Consider the following 5,286-nt stretch of genomic DNA (forward strand, 5'->3'; position numbering starts at 1 on the left):
GGAAGGAAGGAAGGAAGGAAGGAAGGAAGGAAGGAAGGAAGGAAGGAAGGAGAGAGAAGGAAGGAAGGAAGGAAAGAAGGGGGGGAGGGATGAAGGGAGGGAGGGAGGAGAGAAGAAGAAAGGAGAGGTGAGTGGAGTTGCGAGGAGAGGGGAAAGAAAAGTAAAATAAGCAATCCAGGACAAGCAAATTGAAGGCATCTGTAATCCCACAACCTAGAATAACCCATTAGGACCACCACATTGCAAAACCCTGGGGCTATGTTTCACACAAAATACGGTGCAAGTTGTGCAATGTGGCTTGACCACTATTCATATTTTTGTTAATATCTTCCAAATATAGCCTCCAAACAGAATTAAAAGTACATAATGTTTTAGAACCTACTTATTTTCATTGAAGGCTATAATTATGAATATGTCCCTAAATGTTTCTAATGCATCATATTTTTAATAATAGAATGGTGATCCTTTCAGTGGATTTACTATAACTTAAGAAATCCCCTGCCAGGTGCGGTGGCTCACATCTGTAATCCCAGCACTTTGGGAGACCAAGGCAGGCGGATCACCTGAGGTGGGAAGTTCGGAATCTGCCTGGTCAACATGGAGAAACCCCGTCTCTACTAAAAAACACAAAAAAATTAGTTGGGCATGGTGTCACATGCCTGTAATCCCAGCTACTCTGGAGGCTGAGGTAGGAGAATCGCTTGAACCCAAAAGGGGGTTTGGTGAGCTGAGATCGCGCCATTGCACTGCAGCCTGAGCAACAAGAATGAAAGTCCGCCTCAAAAAAAAAAAAGAAAAAGAAAAGGAAAAGAAATCCCATACTGTTTGATATTTGGGTTATTTACAATTTGGAATTCTTATATCACAATGAACAAATTACAGCTGTTTCTTTGTGCACAACTGTGGTTATCCCCGTGAAGTAAATTCTAAGCAGATAAGTTAAGAATAAGGTTTGCCCTTTATTTGCTCTTCGTGGTGTTATAATTTTATTCTTCCTGCTAGCAAAGACTAATCTCCACATTTTGGAATTTTTCTGAGATGCCTATTTATGTTTGTTCAAATAACGGTGTTAGGCATTTTCTGTCTTTACTAGTCACTGAAGCACCTAGTTCAACAAAGAATCAATAAGAAAACACACGGATTTGTCCACATGCTGCCATGTTAAAGAGAACTGAGATTCTAGCACCAAGACAAAGTCTTCTTTACAGACAGAGAAGGCCTGACAATTCAGCATTAACAGCAATTACCAATATGTTTCCTGGAATTAGAACTGCTCTCCTACGTATTTGCAGAAAGCTAATTAGCCAAGTTGAGTTCTGTCAGCACAATCACATAAAATTGTCCCTCATATTCCTAATGCTCTTTGGTCATTGAATTTCAGCTGCTTTCCAGTATCTGGAATCCTTCAGTGGCCCTTTTTTCCTTCCACCGGTGACTAAATGGACCTTTAATCAATTTGCATTGTGTAGAAGCAAAGTCACTCTGGAACGGATGGCATATACTGCAGCCTATGATGCGTGCTCATAATGGAAGGCATGACAAGCACTTCATAACCCTGCAGCCCTGTGGTTACAAGCTCCAGCGCCTGTGTTAGGCAGGCAGGGGAAAATCCTCACATCGGTACAACACAGCGAGGCCCCTCATTGGAGCACTGCAGTCATTTGGCTGCAAGCTGCAGAGCCCTCTCCAATGCACCAGCTGGGGAGAGGAAATGAATCACACAATAAAACTGAATGTGCTCACCTCTCTGGCTGCCACATATCTGTGTGCAGGCTGGTTCCTGTATCCCCAGCGTGTCTACCTGGAGCCATTAACTAGTTTGCGTGGGCTGGAGAGAATGTGGGTTTCTCAATCTTCCAGATTATCACTTGGTGTACTACATTCCCATTTTCTCCAGTTTATGGCAGAGGGAAGCAATGTGGTCTCGGGGAGAAGATGGTGGAAAAGTTGCATAGAGGTGAAAATCACTAAGGTCTTGGCTCCATTTCCTCCTCCACTGATTCCTTGGCATCCTTACCTGTAAACTAGGGAGGCTGGCAACTGTTCACATCTCTCTCTCTCTCTCTCTCTCTCACACACACACACACACACGCACACACATATGCAGGCTGTTAGGCTGGACCAGCAATTCCTATCATTATGAACTGCCTCTGTACTTCACTACCTGCCTTCAGTCTTTAGGGGCAAATCCTGAGTAACAGGGAGTTAATTATGTCAGAATTCAGAAATCTATGTGAGCCTTATTTTGCTCACTTGAAATAATCTCTTCCCACCACCTGCTCCTTCTCTACTTATTTGAATGCCATTTACCTTTCAGTCATCTTTCAAAGTCACAGCAAGTCTTGCATCCATCCCCATCACTATGCTCTTTCTAACCACCCAGTCTGCAGTGAGTTCTCCCTTCCCTAATCTTCTACAGCAGTTGTCATCCTTACCTCTCCTTTGGGGCTTATACTTGTCGGTGTTATCAATGAGTTTTTGGTGTATGTGTCTCACCTCCACAACTAAGTAGCAAACTCCTTAAAGTCAGAGATTATGAAGTATACATCTGTGCATGCCCTGCCATGATTTTCCATTATAGAATTTATCCTAAGAAAACAATCACAGGCACTCATGATTGATTAGCGGCAACCAATTTGTCAACAATAGTAACCAGTGCAAATGATTATTTTCTCCCAAAAGGGCCTGAAAGAGCAGCCATACTCCATTCTTTCTTCATTTATCATCACTGTCACTGGCTTCCTAATTCCCCACATTCCAGGACCCAATTCCCTATTAAAGGCATTTCTCTACTCCAGTCTTCCAAAAGTCTCTGGAGATGGTTGCATTGGGATGGGGTGGGAAGTTGCTAAAATATCGCATAGTACATGTTTGGCAAAATTCCAAATTGCCTCCAATTTCCCGAGAAACAATTACAACATTCTCAGAAATCCCCAAAATTGACAAACACTATGTTCTAAAGGAATTCTGAACTGAAACAAATAAAGACAGTGGGAAATCACTGACCAGGATGAAGGCCCCTTGGTGAAAGCAAGGACACTAATATACATGGCACCAGGCTCAGTGGCAGGGCAGGGGAAGGAAGGGGGTTCTGGATGAGGTGAGCTTTTCTCCGCTGCCGTCTCCAGTGACCTACTGCTAGCTTCTCAGCCCCTATCGCCTCACTGATGTTTGATGTTTATTTTAAAATAGAAGAAGCCTTTTGTTCTTCCATCAGAGATCATGTTTAAAAATGCAAATACCCACCGTGTTTAAATTAACACTAAGACAAAAAATGGTGTGTGTCAGATTCTTTACTTATTGCAGGCTTTGATAGTAGAACAATAAGAAGAGATGTCACTGAATGAAGAAAAGAATAGAAAAGGAGAGAAGATTCTCTTTTGAACCCAACATGAATTGTATTCATTTTTGTTTAGCTCTGATTATATCTGTTCTAGAATGATAATAAAACAATAGAATCAAAAAAAAAGTAACTTACTCTTGTAGAATGTATTGTTTATGACCAAACACCTTCATGTCTGTTGCTGAAATGGTTTCCCAGAGCAATCCTGTGAAGAAGACATAATTCCCTCTTGACTGGTGAAAAAAACAAGTCTCATGGAGACAACATAAAGACCTCAAGACGTCACAGGTAGTAACAGAATCAGGTCTCAAAACTTGACCACATGTTTATTAATTCAAAAAATAATTATGAAGGACTTACTGTCGGCCAGATCTGTGCTAGGTGCCAGGGATAAAATGATGTGCAAAACCCAAGACAGACTCTGCCCATGTGGACCTGGGAGTCCAACAAAGAGACAGGTGCTAATCAACTAGTGACAGAAATAAATGCAGCATTAATCCAAGAGTGAAGTGGTGACAACAAGGAGAGTCATTCTGCAAGGAGAGAGACAGGACAACAGTTTTCCAGACAGAAGGAACCAGCACACGCAAAGGTCCTATACAAGAGCTAGCCATGCATTCCAGAAACCCTAAGAAAGCCAGCACAGCAGAGAATAAGGAAGCCGATGGTGTGGGCAGAGTCTGGTTTGCAATGACATGGACTTCATCTTCTGTCCAAGAAAAATTGGTGTCCCTAAAATATTTTAAGCAAGGGAATAACTGAGAAATTTCCATGATTGAAAAGCACTGTCCTGGACAATGGTATCACGTTGCCACCCCATAAACATTTTAAATGGAACTGAACATCTACACTAGCAGCCACAACACTGCCACTTGCCCCGGCCGTCCAAATCCAAGGGCTCTGCACCTGACCCAGTGCCATTGTCCCTCATTTTTCCATCCAATCAAAGTTCTCTAGAGAACCCACATGTAAGCTTCCACGCTGGGAACCGCTGCAGACAATGATGTCACAGACTCAGACTCTCTCTCAGGAAGCCTGAAGCCTGGAAAAGGAGAGCAGCCATGCAGACAAGAACTCTCGAATAAGGTGGAGAGTACTAACTGCCTTCTGAGAAAGGGAAAGGAAATCCCCACAGAATGACAGAGCTGCAGTCTTTCCTCAAGAATATGGACACAGGTAGGCCGGGCGCGGAGGCTCAGGCCTGTAATCCCAGAACTTTGGGAGGCCAAGGCGGGCAGATCACAAGGTCAGAAGATTGAGACCATCCTGGCTAACATGGTGAAACCCCGTGTCTACTAAAAATACAAAAAATTAGCCAGACGTGGTGGCAGGCGCCTGTGGTCCCAGCCACTTCAGAGGCTGAGATGGGAGAATGGTGTGAACCCGGGAGGCAGAGCTTGCAGTGAGCCGAGACCGCGCCACTGCACTGCAGCCTGGGTGACAGCCAGATTCTGTCTCAGAAAAAAAAAAAAAAAAAAAGAATACGGACACAGGTTCCACTGTGTTGACACTTATTATAACAGGGAAGTCAGAGACCACGCTCATTCATTCTTTGTACAATCTCTCCTTTTACTCTTTGGACATATGCAAACTTATTTCTGTATCTTTGCAATTTAAAAATTTGACTCTGAGTCAAGTCTCTTTTCAGGTATTTTGCCTACAATATAGAGGGTGCTACCAATCAGCCTATTAAATTTTTTTTTAATTTGGGAAAGTTTAAAGTTTAAACATATTGTTAGTTATATTTATTTGGAATGCTCTGGTACATCCTTGGGACCACGTACAATGATAAACTTGGCTCTCTATTCTCTGCTTTATAAATAAGTGTTTGTATATACATAGATCTATATATTTTATATATATATACACACACACAGAGATGTACATATTCTTATATGCACATATTTATATGCACGCACATATATCATCTGATCTGCGTATGC

The sequence above is a fragment of the Colobus angolensis genome, unplaced genomic scaffold (genome assembly GCF_000951035.1).
Source record: "Colobus angolensis palliatus isolate OR3802 unplaced genomic scaffold, Cang.pa_1.0 Scaffold15, whole genome shotgun sequence".
Lineage (NCBI taxonomy): Eukaryota > Metazoa > Chordata > Mammalia > Primates > Cercopithecidae > Colobus > Colobus angolensis.